Below are 25,899 nucleotides of genomic sequence, written 5' to 3'. Positions count from 1 at the left end.
GTTAATTATATTATGCTAGAAAGTAATTAAGTGCTAGGGGAAAAAAGGAAAAAGTTGAGAAGAGTAAGGGGCATTTGGGTGCCAAGGGCAGGAGGGCTCATTTCAGCATTCACCCAGCCTCATTGAGTATTCAGTGTTCAGCCTCACTGAGAACCATGCAAGCAGGTCTCTGGCAGAAGTGTGGTCAGAGGACTGAGAAGATCTAGAAAAAATGCCCTAAGGCAGGAATATGAAGGTGTGTTAGGAGAAGGACAGGTTGCCCAAGGTGGTGGAGCTCTGGAGAGATCATAAAGGCGAAAAGGGACTGGGGAGGGTCCTATTGGACACGACACAATCTGATTTACATTTTAAAAGCATCACTGGCAGTCCATTGAGAGTAGACTAACTGAACCCATCTTTTCTGAGTAGGTGTGCTTCTAGGGCCACCTTCTGCTTTTGATTAGGTTATTGAAACCTAATGAATTGTAAATACTGGCCCTGTCTTGCCTGGTTATAAGTGAGGTCAGATCCTAATTTTCCCCCTAGTAGCCCTCATTTATCTTTATTTTTGCCCATGTCACCTTCTACTTTAAACTTGACATTGCTGTTAGGTTCTAGTTAGGACTCTGGTTTCCAGAAAACTTTCATTCTAATTAGTTACGGTACATATGTTTTGTATTAAAAATGAATTTTATGCATCTTTAAATCTTTGAAGTCAAAGATTGAAAGCTTTCTCCCAGGTTTGTTCTCTTCCACCCCTGTAGGCCTGATTAATGCCTTGGAGAATGTGCATTCTGACAGCATAATTAAGGCATACTTTTATTGTATTGTCTTAACCTCTGTCACTCAAAGAGGAAGCAAAATAGAATTGATGTGGCTGGAAGAACAAGGTGGCAGTGACTTATTTTGTTAGGTCAGACTGGAGGAGGATATGAGTATTTATTGAAAAAATGGAAAGATGGTAAATGGTCTTGTAAAGAGAACCTGCTTAGCATCATGCACCTGGGAAGGTGGGGGCGTGACTGGCAGAGCCCTGGAGATGCTCCTATTTCAAATACAAGGGATAAAGTGTCAGAGGGAAAAGACTGCATTAGATAAAGAATGGTTCCCCTTACTCAGCAAGGCTGGTTGCTGAGCTCTGTGGCTGGATCCAGGAGCTGACGCCTTGCTCATGGAATCAGGGCTGAGCGCCTAACCATGTTCTTCATGGTCCTCTCCGGTCCTGTATTGCCTTTGCAGACAGACCTCAGAAGGCAGTGGGCCCTTCAGCTATAGGTTGTGTTTGACAACAGACAAGGTCCAGCAGATGAGGAAACATGGATTCATCAGACCCAAGTGCATATAGGAATTTATTACATGAAAAAGGTGACATCAAATCAGAGGGACAATATGGCTTACTGAATGCCTAGTGCTAGAAAACACCCGACTGTCTAGAAAAAGAAATGGTATCCCAGTTTCATGTTAAATACCAAAATAAATTGCAGAAGGATAAAAATATTAAATATTAAAAAATGAATTCATTAAAATATCAATAGGAAATGGAGGAATATTAAAAAATCTTAGACTGGCAAAGACTTTTGGGAGCATGAAGAAAACCATAAACAAACCCACAAAAAGTTTGATTAATTTGCAATATTAAAACTTAAAATCTTTGCATGGAAAAATGCCATAAACAAAATCAAGAGATAAAAGAGAAACTGAGGAAAATTTATTTGCGTATGAAAAAGAGCTATTTAAAAATATTCAAAGGGGCTCCTACAAATAAATGTGGAAAAGCTCAACAACTCAATAGGAAAGTGAGATGGTTACAGAATGAGACAGTCTAACATAATGGCAACGATCTAAAACAGAATGCAGAATGCTGTGTGTTTTATGGGACCATTTGGAGGGGTATTAACCCTCAAGAGAGCACACAGTCTTCTTACCTCCAATCTCCCTTCCCTTCCCTCCTTAATTTCAAATGCATAAAAGAAACTGCAAAACTGTCATTCTGGGAAGCATTTGAAATCTTGCTCCCTGGCATATGTCATCAGTTTGGCTCAAATAAACTCTTGTAAAAACTCTACAGTTTTGGGCATATTTTGTATGGACATAACTATTTAAAAAATTAAAAATAGTTTACTAGGAGTCCTAAATGTTTGTGTGTTTGAGAATTGTAGTGAAGGGAAAAAATCTCCTTGACCCTCTTAGGGCCCTCGCTCAGTCTGCAAATTAAAGGGACAATGACAGATTAACAGGAGAAATACGTACAATTTTTATTGAATTTTCATATGTACATGGGAGCCTTCATAAGAGCATTAAGACACGAGGAAGTGACCAGAGCAGGAAGCTTTTATACCTTACAGGCAAAGAAGTAATACATTTGTGAAGAATTGACGAGACAAAGGGGTTTGGTTTGGGGTTGGCCCACCTAGGGCGAGACAGTCCTTCTCTTCCTTAACTGGGAAGATAAGGTTTAGTTTAACAAGGTTTGTTCCCAGACTCCTCTGTTTCTGGTTCTGGTCTGAGGAGGGTCTCTCTCCAGTCAAAGGAGAATTTAATTCCTGCCTTTAGACAGAAAAGGAGTTTTTTCTGTGTTTACTGTTTCTTAATCACCTTGAGCTTAAAATAATTTTCATGTGAAAGAAGCATATTTTGGAGTGACATTCTGGTTTCCTTCAGAATCATCTGAGAAATTAAAAAAATGTATGTTTCCTGACCTCAACTCCAGAGAGAGTCCAATACATTAGGTCTAAGGAGGGACCCAGCAATGCACATTTTTAATAATTAAGTTGATTCTAACCATCCTTGGAGAAACATTGCCTCAGAGGGTGTAGAGGGGAACATTGGGGAGGTAAAATCGGGCAAGAATGGAGGAGAGGAAGTGAGAGAATCCAGAGAAATTATTTGGTGAAAGAGAGAAAAGTCTGGGGGGCAGGGGTTAGAGGGAATTTCCTTTCTAGTATAATATGAGGACAGTGGATGTTGAAGGTGAGCAGGTCTCAACTGCAAATGTGAGGACAAGAGATAAAGTTTAAAGCAATGCCAGCAGGGAAAACTCAGGAAGCCACTACATGAGAAAGTTGGCTCAACAAAAAGTAAATCCTCAACGTAGAGGCATTCACTCATTCATCAATGTAAGGAATGTTCAAACCTGCAGAGAATTTTTCTAAGAGTTTATTTGAGTAAAAACTGATGACAATTGCCAGGAAAAAAAAAAATCTCAAATGCTCCAGAGAATGACAGCTTTGCAGTTTCTTGTATACATTTGAAATTAAATTGTGAACATAAGGGAGGTTACATGAAGGTGGGAGAAGGCAAGGGGTGAGGGTTAGATATATAGGATAGTTAACAAGACTATGCAGTCTCTTGGAGTTGATTATTTCAAAGGTGTGTTGATACAGATGCACAGAAACAATGAACCGGGCTTGCTTAAGGCAAAGGTAAATTTTTTACTAAAAAATTATATGCCTGGGGCATGGTTATCACCATGACCTGACCATTTAGAAATTTATGATCAGATTGTTGTGGGAATAGCACCAGGTGTCTGACCCATGGGGTCAGACCAAACCTGGGTTCAGCAACCTTTGGTACTTGGGTTGTGGCTAGGAAAGAATTCAGAGGAAGACCCCAAACTGTAAGAGAACATTTATTGTGTAAATCACAGAGGCAGAAAAAAGTAATTCCTAGAAGAAATGGGCTTAGGAAACAAGTTATAGAGATAAAAGAAGGGCCCTGGGAGCTTGGGAGTGGGGAAGCCAATGGTAACGTGCCTGGTATAGGAAGGGAAAGGCGAGGGTGTGCTTCCTGGAGGGAGGGCCCACTGGGTCCTCCGTCCTAAGGGTTTTCAGGGCGGAGACTTTAGGGGCGGTCCCAGGGAAAGATCTTAATAGAACAGTCAGAAATTTTCCAGGTGTGTCCATTCAGGGTTGTGGTCTCCACTGATGGATTGGCCGGCACCAGGGCAGGGGGTCATTATTCCATGTGGCTGGTTCTGACGTCAGCGGTGGCTGGTTTTGTTGCTTATCTGGGCCTGGAGCTGAAATACAACCGAGGCCTAGACGTTATCTCTAGGGAGGAAAGGCCAGGAACATGCTAGGGGAGAGAAAAAGTCATGTTGGTGGCAAGGTCCCACCCCACAATCGATTGTCCATTGCTAGGCACCTGGGTCTTTCCATCCTGGTGATCTTCTGTACCTGGCCCATTGTCCTTGCTCTGCTCTTGTCTAACTGCCTAGAGCAAGATCACTCCATGAGGTTACTTTCTGTAGAACCCCTTTTTCACCCACACATTCATTCATTTTATGAATACTTGTTAAGCACTTACCATGTGACAGATGTTGAGCAACTTGTTGGGAATGCAAAGATAAATAAAAAGAGTTGTCCCTATCCTGAAAAGGAATGGGAAAGGTAGATGTACAAAAGATACTAGTATAATGCAATGAAGGACACTAAGTACTGAACAAGAGTTTAAAGTGCTATGAAAGTAATTGTTGGGTTTGGATCACGAGAGGCATTTTTGCAAATGTTGTCTCCACTCCCATATAATTTTGTTTCATTCATTCAACAATCTTTATTGCATGTCTATTATGGGCCAGGTACAAGGAACAAGACAGTTTCTGCTCTTGGAGAGGTGGCGTTTCAATAGGGAGAGTTAGACAGTGCAATGATCAATCAATATATGAACAAGAAAAAAATAGGTAGTAATAAGTGCTAGGTATAAAATAGAAATATGAAGGGAAGGCCTCTCTGAAGAGGTCACATTGCAGCTCAGATCTGAATTAAGAGCCAGCCAGCAAACATGGAGGGAGTGAAGTGGGGAGGTGGAGGAGGGGATGAGGTGGGTTTGGGTAGATGGGAGGGCATGGAGAGCATTCTAGGCAGAGGACACGCTGGTTGCAGACTCTCTAAGGTGGGGCTGAGCTTAGCTGGTAGAAAACAGAAAGGCTGGAGCACAGTGAGCGGGGGAAAATCAGCAATAAAGTGGAAAAGGAAATCAGCCAGATCCTGGGGGCAGAGGGGGGGGGGCTTTAAAGAGTTTTGTTTTATTCTGTGTGGTGGGAAACTTGGGGATTTTAAGGTGGGGAGTGGATGAGATTTGGTTTACATTTCCAAATAACATTCTAGGGGCTTTTTAGAGAATGGATTGGGGTTGGAAGCAGGAAGAGCACCAGAAGCCTTTTGTAACAGCCCAAGACAGGGACTGAGGAGTTTCCATGGCAGAAGTAGCAGCATCGAGAGGCAAGAGGACCTGGGTACTTTGTGGAGGAGACCTAGTAGTAAGTAGTAGTAAGACCTACTACTCTTGGAGCAGATGTGGGCTGTGAAGGAAAGACAAGCTCCAAGGCTGACTCTGATCCCAAAAGCTCTTCTAATCCTCCTAACTTCTTGAATGTTTGTATCTCTCTTTTTCCCACTCCACTCAGTCCGATGTTACTGCCTCTCTCCTGGAGGCCTGTAAGAAGCTGTCAGCTAATTTTTCTGGGCCTCCAGACTGCCCTCTCTTTCTCCATCCATCTCCACATTGCTGACTAAATGGTTTTTTCAAACAGTGATTTTTCTAAGCATAGCTAATCATACCACCTCATCCTGAAAATTATTGAGTTCCTAAATGCTCTTCGACCAAAACCCAAATTCCTTAGGGATTGGGAAAGGAATTACAATGTTAGGTACTTTCCCCACACGGAATCCTCATGTAATCCCTCCTGGAATCCCATGAGGAAGTGATTATCCCCGTTTAATGGGAAATAAACTGAAGCCAGGGGTGAAAGAATTTGCCCAGGTCATACAGAACTATTAAACGACACATAAACCAGTGGCTTCTAAAAATGGCCACAACAGGGGTTGTTGTTGGGGAGTGGGGAGCCCCCCAGGGTGACGATATCTGAATATCCTGGGGAGTAGAGGAATTTTCTTTTTTTAAATAGACTTTGTTTTTAAAGCAGTTTTAGATTCACAGCAAAACTGCGTGGAAGGTACAGTGATTTCCCATACATCCCCTGTCCCTACACATGCAGAGACTCCCCATTACCCCCCCCCCCCCATTTCTTCCCCCCCAGCAGACTGGTATATTTGTTATACGTGATAAACCTCCAATAACATATCATTATCACCCAGAATCCATAGTTTACAATAGGGTTCACTCTTGGTGTTGTACATTCTATGGGTTTGGACAGATATGTATATTGACATATAGCCATCAAAAAGAGTAATTTCAAAAAAAAAAAAAAGAGTAATTTCACTGCCCTAGAAGTCCTTCGTACTCTGTGTATTTCTTCTTTCCTCCCCTCAAATGCTTGGCACCTACTGATCTTCTAATTATCTCCATAGTTTTAACTTTTCTAGAATGTCATATAGTTGGAATCATAGAGTGTGTGGTCTTTTCAGATTGGTTTCTTTCACTTAGTAATATGCATTCAAAATTCCTCCATGTCTTTTCATGGTTTAATAACTCATTTCTTTTTAGTGTTGAATAATAATCCACTGTCTGTTCCATAGTTTACTCATCCATTCACCTACTGAAGGACATCTTGGTTGCTTTCAAGTTTTGGCAATGATCATTAACATTGCTATAAACACCCATGTGCAGGTTTTTGTGTGGACATAGATTTTATTTTATTTTATTTTTCATTTATCCTTACCTGAGGATATGTTTTATTGATTTGAGAGAGAGAGAGAGAGAAAGGGAAAGAGAAAGAAAGGGAGAGAGAGAAAAAGAGAGAGAGACATTGATGTGAGAGAGAAACATCAATTAGTTGCCTCCAGTATGCACCGTGGCTGGGGATCAAACCCACAATCTAGGTATGTGCTCTGACCAGGAATTGAACCCACAACCTTTTGGTGTATGGGATGATGTTCCAACCAATTGAGTCATCTGGCCTTGGCTAGTCACAGGTTTTTAACTTTGTTAAGTCCATATCAAGGAGTGTGACTACCTGTGCATATGGTAAGAGTAGAGTAAGTGTAGTTTTGTAAGAAATTGCCAATGTGTATTCTAAACTGGCTCTACCATTTTGCATTCACACAACAATGAATGAGAGTTCCTGTTGCTCCACATCCTCACCAGCATTTAATGTTGTCAGTGTCTGGATTTTTGCCATTGTAATAGGCGTGTACATGATGTACTTGGGTATCTCATTGTTTTAATTTGCATTTCTCTGATAACATGTGATATGGATCATCTTTTCCTGTGCTTATTTGCAATGTATATCCTCTTTGGTGAGGTGTCTATTAAGGTTTTTGGCCTATTTATAGTCAGATTGTTTGTTTTTTATTGTTGAGTTTTAAGAGGTGGGTTGTTTTTTTTTTTTGTGTGTGTGTGTGTATATATTTTGGATAATAGTCCTTTATCAGATGAGTCTTTTGCAAGTATTATCTCCCAGTCTGTGCCCTGACTGAGGATCAAAACTGCAACCTTGGCCTATCAGAATGATGCTCTAACCAACTGAGCTACCCAGCCAGGGATGCTCTGTTTCTGTAAACTGTTGTTTTCTTCTTCATAGCCAGACATGATGTAGTGGGTAAAAGGAACTGTTATAAATGACTTCGAGTAACTTGGTGGTAAGGTGTAGGGGGAGGGGAAGAATTCTACTGTCCTCTGATGAGCTCTCAGTCTTTGAGTGACCCTGTGTCCCTAGACTGTGACCTTCACAGGTGCTTCTCAGTGTTCCTTCCCTTAGGTGGGACAGGATGGTTAGAACGAGCTGGGGTTCTGTGTTTCCTTTCCTTCACATGCAAGGCCAGAGGGGGCTGGAGTTGGGTATTGCCCTTTCCCTGGGTCAGTTAGGCTCTGATAGAACTCCTCTGGTGAAGCAGTTTCTCCTGAGGGCACGGCCTGTTAAGAAGAACAGGGTGTTCTCTTGTAGTTATAAATGGTTCCTTTCCCTCTCTCCCTGCCAGAAGCATGAAAGGGTGAGTGTGCTGGAGCAAAAACCTGATATTCATATTGAAGCCACTCCAGCTTCCAGCATTCCTGCCCCCCACCAGGTGCTAGTTCCTCACTAGGATAAAGTAGTCCTGTGTAATTATTTCCACTGAGGTGGAAGGTCTGTGACAACCAAATGCACAAAGTGTTTCTAGTTTTTAGTTTTAACAATACTGTTTAATTGGATCTCACTGTAGGAAAAAGTCTGGTCGTTGGAACAGGGGTTTAGGGCAGGATTAAGCCTTGTGGGGGTTCAAGTAGGCAGTAATGCTACAGGTCTCACCATCTCAGAGTTGGCAGGAAGTCACAGGCTGTGACCAGACACCATGCACGGCCGGTAGTCTCTTTCCTCCCGCATTCCTGGAGAACTGTGCTTTTAAGGGAAACCAGACTTCCTCAACTTTGACATCAGTGGAAGTTTGGGCTGGAGAATTGTGTAGTGGGGCTGTCCTGTGCATTGTCCACTGCTAACAGCATCCCTGGCCTCTCTCCTCTAGATGCTAGTAATACCCCCTCTGTCCCACCTCGTGACAACCGGAAATATCTCCAGACATTGCCAAGTGCCCTTTCCCAGGTAAATCACACCTGGTTGAGAACCACTGCAGTAAACTGACTCAAGATTCAACAGCAGCTTATGGAATTTTGTTTTTAATTTTATTACTGGGGAAACTGTGCTAGCTGGAGCATCTTTTGTGCTATTTGTTGGTAATTTCACTTTTTTATTTTTATTTATTTCTCTCTTCCCTTTGTGGGCAAAAGGGGCCACTGCTAACCTGACAAGCTCAGGGAAGGCCTGCATGGTGGTCTTGCAAACTCAGAGACCTAAAGTAACCACAAGGATGGTCTGAAATTAAAACTTGAACTAAAAGCAGTTATTGTGGGTAGTCTTAGGCTGATATCTTCTTTGACAAGGTCAATCTTTATTACCTGAGCCTATAGTCTTTTTGCATCTACAATAACATAGACAACATATCTAGATAACATATCATTGAAATGTCAGGGTAACTTGTAACTTCCCTTTTTTTTCTGGACCCCCTCAGGGCATAACCAAATGCCCTAGGCACCAGGACAGATACCACAAATTCCTTCATTGTTATTGTTATCAGGTTAATTGTTGACTGTTAACTATCCTGTACCCCGCTAAGTAAAAGAAGTATGTGTCTATCATTTTACTTTTTATCCAATCCCAGAGGTCCCCCTCCCCCGTTTGCTTTCTCCTGCATCTCTAATCTATCACCAATGGAGTTCATGTAACCCACTTACATCTTATCTTTTGATTGAAATGTATAAAAATAGGTGAAAAAAACACCATTCTCTGGAGCACTATCCCAATCTGTTGAGATTCTGCTTCCTACAATTATCGACAGTTTGGCTCAAATAAACTCACAAAACTTCTTTACAGGTTTAAATGTGTTTACACTAACACTTTCTAGGTTCTTTGATTGATCTAATAATTAAATTGATACAAGACAGCTTAACAGAAGAAAAACCATTTTAATTTTGGACCATCGTTGTTGTTCATCCTATCCTGATGATATTTTTCCATTGATTTTTAGAAATAGTGGAAGGGGTGGGGAGAGACAGCAAGAGAGAAACATTAAAGAAAGAGAGACACATCCATCAGGCCTATGCTCTATCCACTGAGCCAAACCAGTTAGGGTTGGAAACACTGCTTTTAGAACAAACTGTAGTTCTTAAATGAAACTCCTGTAACTGGAGAATCAATGGATCCATGCTGCCTGTCACTACTTGAGCCAATGAAGCAGAGACAGGGTGGAATCATATATGAGTGTTTATTCCTATACTGCTGGCAGGATGGGAGAGCAGCAGGTCATCCACAAAACTCTGCTCTGCAGCCCCCCATAAGCCAGCTGCTTATACAGGGTAGGACAAAGATTACATGGGGAAATAGGGATTACAGTCATGGGGAAGTAGGCTATGCAGGATGGGGTGGGACTCCTTTGTTTGGGCAGCACTGTTGTTTCATGCTTGAGGTCTGGGGGTGGGGGTGGGGTGGGAGGAGCAGACGTAGAACTCCCAGGTCAGAATATCCTTTCTTTAACTAACACAAGGCAATCATGGTTAAGAGAGCATGATTAATATGTCCCATAATCACAGCTAGTCCCCAATATTCTATTTTTTCCCCTAACACTTCCACTACTATATCATGAACTAGAGGCCTGGTGAATGAAATTTGTGCACGGGGGGGGGGGTGTGGGGAGGGTCTTGAGCCTGCACCCTCTCCAATCTGGGACTACTGGCTCCCAACCGCTTGCCTGCCTGCCTGATTGCTCCTAACCACTTCTGCCTGCCAACCTAATCACTCCCTAACTACTCCCCTGCCAGCCTGATGGATGCCTAACTGCTCCCCTGCCAGCCCAATTGCCCCTAACTGCCCTCCTCTGCCAGCCTGGTCACCCCTAACTGTCTTCCCCTGCAGGCCTGGTCGCCCCCAACTGCCCTCCCCTGCTGGCCCGGTAACCCCTAACTGCCCTCCCTTGCCAGCCTGGTCGCCCCTAACTGCCCTCCCCTGCCGACCTGGTCTTCCCTAACTGTCCTCCCCTGCAGGCCTTGTCCCCCTCAACTGCCCTCCCCTGCAGGCCTGGTCCCCCCAACTGCCCTCCCCTGCAGGCCATCTTGGCAGCCATCTTGTGTCCACATGGGGGCATCCATCTTTGATCACATGGGGGCGGCCATCTTGTGTGTTGGAGTGACGGTCAATTTGCATATTACTCTTTTATTAGATGGGATGTTCTACTATGCTCCTTCAGTAAATGGCAGTATATTAAATACTTCACAGAAGATATGAGCATTCTGCACATTAATTCACCTGTGTATATCTTCAAAGTTTGAAACATATTCAAATAGATAATGCAAGTATTAGTCTATGACATAACATATAATCAATACATTTGTACATGTTTCAGCAAAGTCTGTTGATACAAGTCTTGTTTTAGTGTTTCAATGAGCTCTACATTGTTTACACCTGTAAGGGAGGTTTTCTACACTCGTTTTGTTTATTTTTTTCATTCATTTTATTTTTAAATATTTAGTTATTAAGTTGATTGGGGTGACATTGGTCAACAGGACCATGTAGGTTTCAGGTGTGGATTTCTATGTCACAAGATCTGTACTAATATATTGCACTATGTGCCCACCACCCAAAGTCAAATCTTCTCCTGTCACCTTATATTAGAACCCCCTTCTCGTCCAACCCCCTTCCCTCTGGTAATCACCACACTGCTGTTCAAGTTCACGGGTTTCAGTTTTATATCCCACATGATTCCGCTTTTTAAAATGGCCCGCAAGCACAGTACTAAAATGCAGCTAGGGTCCCTAAGGGCACGAAGGCAGTGATGTACCTTATGGAGAAGATGTGTGTGTTAGATAAGCTGCCTTCAGGCATGAGTTCTAGTGCTGTTGGCTGTGCATTCAATGCTAATAAATCAACAGTAATGTTAAATAAGGTGTCTTTAAACAGAAATACATATAAAACAAAGTTATTTATTGAACATTTGACCAAAAGTTTGGGACTTGAAACTTACAGAAACAAAAACTTACATTTCCTGTGGAAGCAATGGTTTAATATTTGCTACTTCAGTGTTTGTGGTGAATTTATAGAACATAACTACCACAAATAACATGAATTGACTGCATTTAAGCCTTAAGCTGAAAAACATACATTTTCAACAGCAGTAGGAGGAGGCTTATAGAATGTGCTGCACCCAAAGGGAAAGTGTGCTGACAAATTTGGTGCATTTCTGTGAGTGCCATAAATAGGCAGGGATAACTTTGCTTTCTGGAACTGGATCCTAGATAGTATTTGTGATTTTTCACTCATTATATATTTTCTTTTGCTCATGCTTAGGAGGAATATTCTACTGATTGTAGAAGTCCAATTCCAGTTTCCTCTTTGCGCTGGAAACCTGTGTAGGTTACTGGTGGACTCGGATGCTCAGGAAAAGTCTCTGTATTGAAGTGAATCTGATTTAAATTCAATCATGTGGGGGACACACATGGATGGCAAAGCATTTGGAAGATGCCCAGGTGTGAAGGACTACAGAAGGGGGAAGAAAACCAAGTAGACTGGTCTGAGGAACCAGGATGGACTTCTTTGTCCTCTTCCCCTGGGGCCGTGGTCGGCAAACTGCGGCTCGCTGAGTGTGGCTCTTCCACAAATACCACGGCCTGGGCGAGTCTATTTTGAAGAAGTGGCGTTAGAAGAAGTTTAAGTTTAAAAAATTTGGCTCTCAAAAGAAATTTCAATCGTTGTACTGTTGATATTTGGCTCTGTTGACTAATGAGTTTGCCGACCACTGCCCTGGGGTTAGCTTGAAATGTCAAGAAAAGATACTTTTCCCTTTTCAGTGTCATTTAAACCACCCTGCTGGCTGTACTAGTCATGCTCTTGCTCCTTTCTGGTTGGATGATTGATTGACTCATGGCCTGTTGGAAACTTTTGCTTGCTTTTCTTTTCTTTTTTTTTAAACACATTTTTATTGATTTCAGAGAGGAAGGGAGAGGAGAGAGAGATAGAAACATCGATGATGAGAGAGAATCATTGATTGGCTGCTTCCTGCACTCCCCACACTGGGGATTGATCCAGCCTGTAACCTGGGCACATGACCTGCAGGGAATCGAACCATGACCTCCTGGTTCATGGGTTGACGCTCAACCTCTGAGCACACTGGCCAGGCTTGCCTGCTTTCCTTGTCAAATTTTAGAGATTTAATCTCTAGAAGGGAAAGGGCATGCCTCTGATGACCTGGGCATAAGCAAGGAGCTGCATTCCTCCTTTGTTCTGCAGATACCACTTGTCACATTTTCCAGGCCTGCCCTTCCATTTCCAGGCTAGGAGCCTTCCCTGAGATGGTTTCACCTTTAAGTCTCGTGCTAGCCAGGGCTCTGCAGAGAGGGGACCTGGACCCAGCGAGACTCCAGTCCTTCTAGCCCTGGGAAGTCAGGGGCTCTGAATCTGGAGTGAGAAAATATCTTACATGTTAAGGACAGAATCACAGGACTTTTAAGTAACTTTGACCAAGTTCTGTGAGGATTATCATTGATGTGGTGACTTCAATCACTACCATTATCATCTTAGTAGAAGTATTAAATAGAAGTATTATTTTAGTAGAAGGTCTTCCAGTCTTTCTGGTGCGTTCCCCTGTGGGACAGAAATGGTGTCTCCCACGGAAGTTCTCACTCCCAGAGTGGGTTACGGGGAGTGCACACAGAAGCTGGGTCACTGGAGAGGCCACTGGGGTCCTCTTCTAGCTCCACATTTGTAAGGAGCATGGAGTTAAATTGAAATAGACAACAAGCAATTTCTAGTTGGCAATACTTTTAATAGAGAAAAATAAAAGGAGAGCTTTGAGGCATTGTGACCCCCAGGGCCAACCCCCCCAAAAAACCCCAACAAAACCAACCCCCCCCGAACAAAAACCAACCCCCTCCTGCCAAAAACCCCAACCCCCCAAAAAACAAAACACTAAAGCTGGGTGGGATGGGTGTATGTACATGTAGACGAATAGAATGGTGTTGGAGGAAAGGGGGTTAGAGTCTAATTACTTTGTCCAGACAGATCCACCAGGGAAGAGTGATCCCCATGATTCCCCAACCCCTAAGCCCCTATGCCCCACAACTGCCCTATGAGAAAAGGAAGTCACTTCCTCAAGATCAAATAGGTTAAAGGGTAGAGCTTGAAATTCCCCTTGTGGGCCATATACTCCCATTGAGAATACATGGGTTCTTTTGTTTTTGTGAATCCTCGCCCAAGGATGTTTTCCCATTGATTTTTAGAGAGAGTGGGAGGGATGGAGAGAGACAGAGAAGGAGAAACATCGCTATGTTTCTCTCCCATTGATTGTTGCCTCCCACACGATCCCTGACTAGGACTGGGGATTAAACTTGCAACCGAGGTACATGTCCTTGACCGAGAATTGAACCCGAGACCCTTCGGGGCGTGGGCTGAAGTTCTATCCATTGAGCACACCAGCCAGGGCAAGAACACATGGGTTCTCGAAGGCAGTGTGAAAAACTATTAGCTATTACAATGGTTGGGGCCCTCCAAAGGGCCACAGTATATAAACAGATACACAGTGTATCTGTTATACTAAACTTTCATGACAGGGGGATGATCAGGGGAAGATTGGTTAAAGGGGACAATAATATAAAAAAAAAGGCTGAGAAACACTGTGCCAATCACATTTCTTGGGTGGCACTTTTTCATCCATAAAAACATTTCAGACATCTCTTATGTGAAATCATGAACCCCTGACACAGATTGGCTCCCTTTGGAGTGTTAAGAACATAATTCTCTTAAGCATTGATAGAAGCTGGGCATCAGGTTTGATTTAACTCTGTAATGAAGGAGCCAGCAGGGAGCCCACAGCGCAGGTGCTGAGCATTTGAAGGAGAGGGGTTTGTGAGGTCCTTGGGGAAGTGGGTGCCCAATAGGATGGCCAGGTCAGGCACATGGCTAATTTTCTACAGCACAGGAAAACTGCAACAGCATTGGTCACTTTCCTACCAGGCCATGCAGTCAGAACAACTTACCAATTTCTGCAGGTTAGCTTCTAAGCTTATAGGGCTAAAACTCCCTGCAACCTTACTGTGGGTTGTTGGCCAGATCTGCTGTGACAGACCGTGGGCGTCAGGTGAGGGTCAGGCGGGCTTCCTGGGAAACGCTCCAGTCACTGTAAAACGTGAAGCAAGCACTCCTCTACCTTTCATGAGCTGGTGCATGGTTTTCCTTGAACAGGAGGGAGGATTGATGATTGCAGTCTTCTGATTATTGCGAATTGAACACCTCTGGAGCATGGATTCCTGACGAGGGGTCTTCAAATGCCGACCAACCTTCCCAGGTGAAGAATAATTTTAAATGACACATATATATAGCCCTGGGACTAATACTTAGTATGTGCTAGGCATTGCTCTGAGCGTGGTGCAGGTATACCTTTGCTTAATTTGCACAACGCCACGAGGTACCTACGTATGGGGACGAAAAGACGCTTCGCTTGGGGCGATGGGCACACGATGCAGTGTGCGGGTGATGTTCTGCTGAGCTGTACACTTGAAACCTGTATGGTTTTGTGAGCCAATGTCACCCCAGTATATTCAACAAAAGAAAAAAGGAGAGAAAGTGCTCCGTGAGGGCTGCAGAGGGGTGGGGTGGGGCACAACTGGGGTTTGGGGGAAGGAGGGCTCCAGGGAGTGAGGGCCCCTGCTGGCCTCTGTGTTTACATTTTGGGATGAAGTGTCCCTTTCTGATGAATAAATGGGAAAAGGGTGGCTGCAGCTCTGGGAAATGTAGCTTCGGAGCAAAAGCCAGTTTTGTGCAGAGCGAAGTTGGCGCCTCCCCTGGAAGGTGCACTCCGCGGGCCAGGGCCCAGGCTGGGAGCTAAGCGGGCTGGTGCCACACCCTCACGCTCTGCAGGCCCAGGCTTGGTGGAACACGTCCTCCTGTTTTCCACCTCCTGGATGGCCATCCACTTACGGCAACATTCTGTGGGCTCGTTCAGAACTTGGGAAGGACTCAGTACCTCGAAGTACCTGTTTTTGCAGGGAAACTGGAGGCCTTCGATAGCCCTGGCGGGGCTGACAGGAGGTGGGCTCCGCCTGAAGCACCCATTCATCTTTGCCGGTTGTTTCTAGAAACCCCTGTCATCAGGCACTGATTCAGGTATTTAAGGCTCTCAGCTGTTTATTGGCAACTTAAACAGAAATACCAGAAGATGGGGCTGGTAGTCATACCTGGGAGAAAGATGTGCATGTGCAGGGGGTGGAGTGCGGGGGGGGGGGGGGGGGGCGGGGAGTTGGTGGAGGGAGGTGGTGGAAGCTGGGAGGAAGGCACTTCAGCTGCTGAGAGTGAGAAGGAACGGGCTCTCTCAGAGTTACTTAGGGCTGTTTGCTCACATGTAGCAGGCCAGGAAGCTGGTAACACACACACCCGTTCCTCCTTGGGAGCTTACCAGGTATCCATATCACAGACAGGCTTAGGCAGAGGTTAAACTTCCCCCAAACCTTTCTGGCCGTCACAGGAGAAAAGAGGACATTGACCCTGTGGGGGCTAGGACCTGCCCTGTGGCATGCCAGCGCCTTGAGTCCTTTCTGAGCCATGGGATCCCTCTTGCCCTCTGATGGAAGCAGCTGGGATCCACATGATGGGCTAGTCTCTCTACTTGACATCAGAGGCTTCAGAAAGTATTTCCAAAATATCTCCAGAAGCAAGTTACTTGAGAAGGATGACCCAGCCTGCTACAGAGAATCATGCCCCTTAGCCCTAACCCGGTCCTGTTGGTGGGAAGCGGGGTGGGCCAGGGACAGCTGTGGAGGAAATTGCGTTACAACTGCAGCCTGCTGATGGGAAACAGTGTGTGGGATGGGAGGGGCCCTGCTGAAAACAAGTGCCACGGGGCTGTGGCTGGTTTCTGTTTTACAGGTGATGTTGCAGGTACGTGTACGCAGACTCATGCGTGTTTAATGTTTAGTTGTATGAGGACGGGAGGTTTGTTTTTGGAGATTGTCGCATCATAGACATCCTCTTGTCCAAACTCCTCATATTACTGATGGGAACTGAGGCTTCGAGGGAGTAGATGATGCTCTGGGATTTCACAGTCAGGGAGATGCTGCGAGGGATTGAGAACCCAGAGACACTGTGAGACAGGAGTGAGGAGCCCTGAGCAAGTCACTTCAGCAACCCGTGCCTCAGTTTCCCCATCTTACAAATGTTACGCTGGGGTTTCACATCTCAGATACCAGCTCTAACATCCCACAGTCCTAAATTTCTTCCTTGTACATGCTCAGGCTTTTCCATTTTTCTAAAACACAATGGTTCGAGATTCCTTAAAATCAAATGCTGCCAACTAGCATTACTTCCATTTTCACATAATAAAAAATGGATAATTCTTTGGTTGATTTAAAAATGATCCATTATATAACAACCCAAAAAGCCAAAACTTGCAATGGACCCAATATTTATGAAACTATCAATTAAAAAAAACACCCCTACTAATATTTGGGTTCATTTCTTCATGAAATAGAAATGTAAATATTTTGTCTGATAACTTTGAGTTAGTGTTGTGGTAAAACCCGTGTAAAGTACGGCACATATAGTTCACCCAAATAGGTGTGTAACGTATGCTATTTATATGAATGGATAAAACATGCATAGGAAAATGCATACAATCAGTGCATGTTGGAAAGAGAGTCTCAGGCTCTCTTATTATGTGTTTTCCCTCGGGTTTTATGGCATCACAGATTCATTATTACACACAGCATTCTTTTGTAACTTAAATCAATTGTAAAGATCTTCAGGGGAGGTTCTGTTAGTTCCCTGAGCCACCCCGTTCAGAACTGTAACGCTTTTGCCCATTAAAAGGTCTTTGTGTCCATCCTGCCTAAATTTCTCACGCTGCAGGGTCACCTGGACTGTTAGGACAGCTGAGGCTAATTTGGCCCGGCTCACCGCACGGGCTGGTGCTCAGGGCTGCTGAGGACCAGGAAGGCCTTAGGGTTGCAGCATTTAGCAGCAGGCCTTGGATGCTGAGGACTCAGCCAAGATTTCTGGGAAACGGTGGGAGGAAGGTCAGTACGGAGCATATGGGAATAGAGGGCGGTGCTGGTGAGACGGAGGGCGTGTCTTAAGACCATGTAGAGACCCCCAACTAAGCATTTGGTTGGATCCACAGGAGCCCAGAAGGCAACCACTGTGTGACTTTGGGAAGTCCTCTCCCTCTCTCCGATTTCTCATCTGTAAGATGATAAAATTGGGGTAGGGCATTTCTAAGAGTTGTTCCACTGTGGGTGGTCTGAGTTGATTTTGGGTTGGCTGGGATGGGCATTTGGTTAAAATCATGTCTTTTATCTGTTATCTGCTGGTTTCTCCTGCTCTATCTGTGAGAGATGGGATTTTAGCAATTGACTGTGCATGAGATATAGGAGGTGAAGAAACCAAGGCATAGACAGGGCTCATGTTTATTTCGAGTGTCTTCAATGCACCATAGATATAGCAGTGAACACACAGGCAAGCATAACAGCATTGGTGCTGAAAGGAGGCTTATGTGTGTGTGTGTGTGCGCGCGTGCGCGCGCGCTTAAGTGCACGTCCGCAGGCTAAGCAAGAAATCCTCAGTAATACCTCTGGGGCCAAGGTGGGGAGATTAACGTTCCATTGCGGAGCATTTGGAACTTATGAGCTTTGTATCAGGTGCCTGTACTTCCATGAATATAAATAGCATAGTTTCAAGAAGGCAAGAGCCATGCACACCTGCAGCTCCATCCCGCCCTCTGTGTTTAACCCGGTGAAAGCAGAGCTGTGATGACCGAGAGCAGCCACGTGGTGGCAGTGTTTCACTTTGATCGGCCCAAGTAACCATGGACTTGGTTTTAATGAATTTCCCACTGCGGATTTCAGGGCCCCTCCCTCTAGGCTCAATATGGGCTTCAAGTTAAGATGCAAAATAGGATCCTGAGTAGGAAATAACGGCTGTAACAGATATCCTCTGGCTCCTCCCAGTCTTTTCGATTAGAGCATCTCCCCGCTGAGAGCTCCTTAGCTGCGGCAAGGGGTCATTATTATAAAGACGGAATCAGAGAGCTTAACGGGGACATAAGGGCGGGGAAGCAAAAAGGGAGGTTGCATCAACCAGGCAAGGATGCTGGGGAAGGTTCTAGTCCTCCAGAACGACTGGCTTTTTCCCTTCCACCTACCAGCTGGATCCCCCAGGGCCTTTTCTTTCTGAGGGGTCTCTCAGGCGGGCAACATCTTCCACAAAAGACTTGCAGAGGGCAAGGTTGTAAAAATGAGGGGAGGTCGCAGGGGAGATGACCTTGGGCGGGTGACAGGGCCCTTCTAGGCCAAATTCCTCTTTGGTGAAATTGGGATGCTGATCCCCTTTGGAGGATCCAGGGACCCCAGTTCAGGGCTGCCCTAGTTTCACTGGGTAAGTAAATTAAACATCCAGACCCCCAGGGGCGCTGCCACGGCTCAGTCTGCTCTGTGGGTCTGGTTGGATCCCTGGAGTCTGCATGTGTCATATGCTCCCAGGAGAACGCTTGGGGGTGCAGTCCAATGTCTGGGAATGCTGTTTTTTTTTTTTTTGTTTGTTTTTTTTTGGTTCCAGTGAGAAACTGTGATTGTGGAAGTGATAACCGTGTGTGAAGCAATGCCTTCGAATCTACTCCTTTAAGTAACTGAGATCTGTCTGCATTTGTTTCCTCAAGCTGCTGTAGGGCCTTCTGGGGGCAGGAAGCGGGTTCCACGCCTGGTGAGGCCCATTCTTCCTCCAATCCAGGCTTTACCACTGACGAGGGTGGTGGGCCTCACCTCATAACCACGGGATCTCAGCTTTAGATTTTTAAATTCTTTTTATTATGAAAAAAATGTATGTACAAAAGTAAAGAGAATAGCATTATGAGTCCTTATTACCTAGATTTGATAATTATTACAGTTTTTCTATGGTTGTTTCACCTACTCACACTTTCTTTGGGTCTGTCTCCCATAAGATATTTTCAAGCAAAATCCAAGCATCTGGTCATTTATCCCCAATATGAAGCATTTTCTTCTTAATTTCTATGCTATTATTACATGTTAATTATAAACTTCTAGGTATTATCTAATTCCTGGTCCATACTCAAATTTCTCCACTATTATCTCAAAAATGACTTTTTACTTTTAGTTTGAGGTCTAGACTTTGATGTTTTGCTTTTTTAAAAATATATTTTATTGATTTTTTTTTACAGAGAGGAAGGGAGAGGGATATAGAGTTAGAAACATTGATGAGAGAGAAACATTGATCAGCTGCCTCCTGCACACTCCCCACTGGGGATGTGCCTGCAAACCAAGGTACATGCCCTTGACCAGAATCGAACCCGGGACCCCTCAGTCCGCAGGCCGACACTCTATCCACTGAGCCAAACCAGTTAGGACTACACTTTGATGTTTTAATCTCATATCTTTTAGTACATGCAGCTGCAGGGACACATTGATGGACTGTTTAAAATACAGTACAACTTTCTAGTCCCAGACAAACCCAGAGCCCTAGTGAAGTAGAGATTCTCACAGATTCAGAGGGTCCTTGGAGATCACTCAGCTCCCCACTTCCCAATACTGGGGCCCTTCACAGGGCAAGGTTTGTGGTTCGTTCAGTGATCCCTCAAACTCTTTTAGGGTCCCCCATGAAGAGAGCGTGGATTTGGAATAGAAGGGACTCACTGGTTATTTGACTGAGTGAATTACTTATTCTCCGAGGCCAGGACACTCTAGCATTGAGAGGTAGAGTAGCAGTTTGCTTAGCAGATCTCCATTTAACCATCTCTCCAGCTTGGCCCTCTCTGTCCACTCTGTGAGCTGACAGGTGTCTATGGCATACTGTTCAGGCGTGGCTGGAGATGTTCATGGAACTACGCAGGGACACATCCAGCAGTTGAGGGGCAGGCTTCCCACAGGCTGTCGTATTCTCTCCCAAACCAGTCCATGCCAGCTCTACGCGATACTACATTCACATAATCAAACCTAACATTATGTAAATTGGGGAAATATGGATGTCAAAGAAAACAGTTATTTCCATTTGCTCTGAAATGGTTGAATGCAATGTAAAGACTTAGAACAGGTGAGTTGATAAAAAACTGGTTCCCTCCCCCCAAATTTATTGAGATGTAGTAAACATATAACAGTGTGTAAGTTTAAGGTGCACACATGATGATTTGATATATGTACATATATGAAATGATTATCACAATTAGGTAGTTAATGCACCCATCAACTCACGTAGTTATAATTTTGTTTTGTGGTGATAACTCTCTTAGCAACTTTCAAATACACAAGAGTCTTTTTAAAAATTTTATTCTTTATTGATTAAGGTATTACATATGTCTCCCCCCCCCCCCATGTTCCTCCCTACCCCCGCACAGGCCCTCACCCCTCTTGTGTCTGTGCCCATTGATTATGCTTATATGCCCTTTGGTTGATCTCTACATCTCCCCACCCTCCCCTGCCTTCCCTCTGAGGTTTGACAGTCTGTTCTATGCTTCTCTGTCTCTGAATCTATTTTTGTTCATCAGTTTATGTTGTTCATTGTATTCCACAAATGAGTGAGATCATGTGATATTTATCTGTCTCAGACTGGCTCATTGCGCTTAGCATAATGCTCTCCATGCTGTTGCGAATGGTAGGAGTTCCTTCTTTTTTATAGCGGCATAGTATTCCATTGTGTAGATGTACCACAGTTTTCTAATCCACTCATCTGCTGATGGGCATTTAGGTTGTTTCCAAATCTTAGCTATTGTAAATTGTGCTGCTGTGAACATAGGGGTGCATATATCCTTTCTGATTGGTGTTTCTGGTTTCTTGGGATATATTCCGAGAAGTGGGATTATTGGGTGAGATGAGAGTTCCATTTTTAGTTTTTTGAGGAAACTCCATACTGTTCTCCACAGTGGCTGCACCAGTCTGCATTCCCACCAGCAGTGCACGAGGGTTCCTTTTTCTCCACATCCTCACCAGCACTTGTCCTTTGTTGATTTGTTGATGAAAGCCATTCTGACAGGTGTGAGATGGTACCACACTGTCGTTTTGATTTGCATCTCTCGGATGATTAGTAACTTTGAGCACGTTTTCATATGTCTCTTGGACTTCCTATGTCCTCTTTTGAAAAGTGACAATATGGCATTATTAACTATAGTCCCATGCTGTACATTGCATTCCCAGAACTTACTTATATTACAACTGGAAATTTGTACACATTGACCAACATCTTCCAATTACTTCCACCCCCTGGCAACCACCATTCTACTCTTTGCTTCTGTGAGGTCAACTTTTTAAAGATTCTACATATAAGTGAGATCACTTAGTATTTGTTTTTCCCTGTTCAACTTACTTCACTTAGTATAACCCCCTCTAGGTATATCCATGTTGCACAAACAGCAGGATTTCCTTTTTTTAATGGCTGAATAATATTCCATTGTACATATTATACACCACATTTTCTTTCTTTTTTTAAGGTTGGAAAAAATACTTTATGAAGCCTTAAGAAGCACCAAGTATAATTAAACTGTAACCTAGAGTTAGATACAATTCCAAAATAAAAGTTATTGTAGGTGACACCATGAAATTCCCTAACACTTGATTTTAATACATTACACTAATTTTCTAAAACAAGTCAGAGGAACCAATATTTATAGTAGATGGAATATTTATGAAAAATATGGCATCAGGTATATCCTATATGTATGTATACACACACACACACACACACACACACACACACACACACACACACACATATATATATATATATATATATATATATATATATCCCAAGATTATATGAACTAGGAAACATGATGTATATCTCAATAGCAGTACTAGAGTACAGAGTTTGAGACTGGGATTTATAAATGCTTTTCAAAGCCTGGGGTTTGGAAAAGGAGCAGATATGATGTTTTCAAAACCTCAAGTTTTTCTCAGGACTAAAGTCAAAATTGTAACTGCCACAAAAGAGGAAAAGGGGAAGCGTTTCTCACTTTAATCGTTCATCTGCATCGGAAATCCAGTAGCCCTGAGACAGGAACCACTGCAATAAGAAGGGAGTAAGTTCTCCCAAAGGAAGACCGCTGCTTAATTACGCCCACTGCCCTGGTTATCACGTGTAGACTTTGCATCTCCCAACCTAATGCTTGGCAGCACCAAGACGTACGTTTCAGGGATGGTTCATCGTAAATCCAACATTCTCCGTCTTCCCCTCCCATCGACTTTCCTTCTCCTTCCTTTCTCGGGCTTCAGCTCTTTGTCTTTTTTCAAGGCTATGCTTGGCTTCAGTTGCTGCGTCACTATCTCTGATTTTTAAGTTGAACGTGACATCCTTCCACAGGCAGCAAGATTCATAGTCATTCTGATCTTCCAACTTTCTCACTTTCTTCTTGATTATAGGCAACTTCTTGGTATCTATAAAAACTGCATTTCCCCCTGTTGCATATTTTGCATACATGACACCATTCCATTCCCCTTCAATTGAACAAAGGACTTCATGTCATTTGGAGAAAAAAAATCTCAGTAGTAATTCTGTACTTCTTGCCCAGAAATCTTACAAAGATTTCATGTGGAAGACAATATTTGCACTATAGCCAGTTTTGGAACAATTAATATTGCATTCTCCACCTAGTTCTACCCAGGGCACTGTGAGGATAGACCTTCCATAACCATTGGGGACTGTGAAAATGTAATGTTCGTCATGGTCCTAGGCACGAGACACAGCCCTGCTGTGGACCCCAATTGACATTCCAAGGAATTTTGATTTGGTCCAGATATGAGCATTGAATTGTATCTTCTTGTTAAAACACTCAGCATAAAAGGCTGAAATGGGTGGATGATGGGAAACCTGCTCAGCCACGAATGTTACACTGTTTTTGGAAACCCCGGGAACTGATCCTTCTGAAACAAGTTCTGTGTTCTCTTCGGTATCATTTGGTAATATCCAGTGGCACTGAAAGATCTCATGCAAAATGGGGTTGTATGGCTTTTTGGCAACCGATCCTCTCCTTCCTGCATGAAAGGCTGAGAGGTACCATTTCACAACCTGAACCATTCGGTCTCTGGCATCCTTTTGGTCACTAATGCTCACAAACAGGTCCGGATGTGCAAAAAAGTCTGCATATATTTCTAAAAGAGATCTTCTTTCAAGAATAAATGTTGGGTGAACTACCTTAGTAAGATCCATTCCAAGCCTAACCTGTGACAAGAGATGCATGATAACCCTTGTGCTTTTCCACCGGCCCAGACTCCCCTTCATCATCTCTATCATCATAGGAATTGAAAAGGTCAGCAGCACTTGTTCCATTGGACATGGAAGAATGAATGGATTCTGTGGTATCTAGATACTTTAGACTATTTCCTGAGCTATTATGGGTCAAGACAGAAGCAGATCCAGAGAAATCTATTAAGCACTTTGGGGATGAGCCATTTTGATGAAATTCATCAGCATCATAGAATTCATCTTCACTGCTAGAATAAGAGAACTCTGGGACCGTACTTGGAGACAAGCTGATATGGCTTGGAGAAGTTAGACTGCTACTAGGTGGTGAGTGCCCACTGCCTGTATTATTTGGTGTTGGAGTCTGATGATGTCCCAAGGTAGCTAATACAGGTCCAACTGGTAGGGAAGATGGATGCTGTTCTAACATACACAACTGACCAGGGTCTGAAGGTAATACAGTCTGGGAAGGCACTGTGTTGATCACAGGTCCCTAAGGACTAGGTTGCATCTACAGGATTCATAGTACTTATAATTCCATCTGCATGGTTCTCCACATTACACCCGAGCCTGGAAATGGATGGTTTTCTGCTCAACAGCTATTGTGAAGTTGCTGTCGTCCTCATCGTCTATACCAATCACAGCTTCTCTGAGTCTCACACAGCCTTGGCGAGAGCCTCTCAAACATTTTGTCCTTGGACGTGTAGCAGGGGAGCAGCCCTGCATTGTGGTCCAGCACGAACCAACGTACTGCCAGCCCTTCATCATGTTAGTCCAGGTGCTCAGTGGCCCATTCATGATGGACGTCATCTTGGGAGCTGCCAATGACAGCAAAGGGCATGACGTAACTTGCCTATAAGGCATTCATCAGGCGGGGCAGGGCTGGAAAAGGGGCTGAGTTAGGGGCTGCTGCTTCACGTGGACACACCCACCCTTGCCCCCAGCAATCATCCTCAAAGAATGCTTACTTTGGTCGCCTATTGTGTGTAGAACTCCCTGCCATTTGCAACAGCATGGAGGGACCTGGAAAGCATTACGCTGAGTGAAATAAGCCAGTCAGAGAAAGCTAAGTATCACATGATCTCACTCATATGTGGAAGCTAATGAACAACAAACTGATGAACAAAAATAGATCTAAAGTCAAAGAAGCATCCACCAGACTCACTACATTTTCTTTATCCATTCATCCATCAATGAACATGGGTTGTTTCCATGTCTTGGTTGAGGTGAATAATGCTACAATGAACATGGGGGTGCAGATATCTCTTCAAGGTAACAATTTCATTTCCTTTGGATATATCCCCAGAAGTGGAATTACTGGATGATATGGTAAAAACTAGCTTTTGAATTAGGCATAGAGAAGATGGTTGTAAAGACCTGGGGAAAATGATAGAAACCTGGAAAAAGTCTCCAACTCAGATGCTTCTTAAGAGAGTTTAAGTTCTCACTCTACTTCTAAGAAATGGAAACTGGTAACCTTGATACATAGAAGTAGAGTTTTTAAAATAAAGACCAGGTGGATCCAATAAGCAGTTTTCCCCCGAAGAAGGCCTTAGGTCAACACCACAGTTGTGGAATGGAAGGACACGCATATGTATTAAGTTAAAATTTTAAAGCATGTTGGTATCATCTTTTATGACTCCCTACTTTAACTTAAAAAAATCAATTAACTACCCATATACAGGTGGATGGTGTTGCATATGAAGATCCTGCATTAATAATAAATGCTTATTTCAGAGGATGAATGTGAAGAAGAAATGAGATTACATAAATCCTCCAGTCCAGTGCTTGGCACACAGCAGGCACGCAGCGCATACAAATTCTCATGTCACCTACTTCCTTCCAATGATAAGGAACCACAATTTCCTGAGACAGCCGATTCCATTTATTAACAGCTGTAGATTGTGAGAAATTATTCTTAAGCCTCCTTTTAATTCCTATCTATTAGCCCTAGTTTTATTTTTTGGGTGTACAGAATCAACAGAAATTCTATACATATTTGAAGAAAATGGTCTTGTTCCTCAGGAGCCCTTTCTTCTCTACAACCAACCCTCATTCTTTTGTTTTTAGTTGTTCTTCAGATGATATATTTTATTTTTCTTTTTTAAAATCTTCACCCAAGGATATTTTCCCATTGATTTTAGAGAGAGTGAAAGAGAGAGGGAAAGGCAGAGAGAAACATTGATGGGAGAGAAACACTTTGATTGGTTGCCTCCTGCATGCTCCCTGACCAGGGCTCAGGCTGGGGAGGAACCTGCAACTGAGGTATGCAC

At 43.6% G+C, this 25,899-nt stretch overlaps 1 pseudogene across 1 annotated transcript; it reads right to left on the bottom strand.

Moving 5' to 3' along the window:
- Positions 1–22,409: 22,409 nt before the first annotated feature.
- Positions 22,410–24,082, bottom strand: LOC307111158 (oxysterol-binding protein-related protein 9-like; annotated as a pseudogene). Its single transcript has one exon. The product of its transcript is annotated as an oxysterol-binding protein-related protein 9-like (transcript).
- Positions 24,083–25,899: the final 1,817 nt, after the last annotated feature.

The sequence above is a fragment of the Cnephaeus nilssonii genome, assembly GCF_951640355.1.
Source record: "Cnephaeus nilssonii genome assembly, chromosome: 14".
Classification (NCBI taxonomy): Eukaryota; Metazoa; Chordata; class Mammalia; order Chiroptera; family Vespertilionidae; genus Cnephaeus; species Cnephaeus nilssonii.
This window is presented reverse-complemented; position numbering and strand designations above follow the sequence as displayed.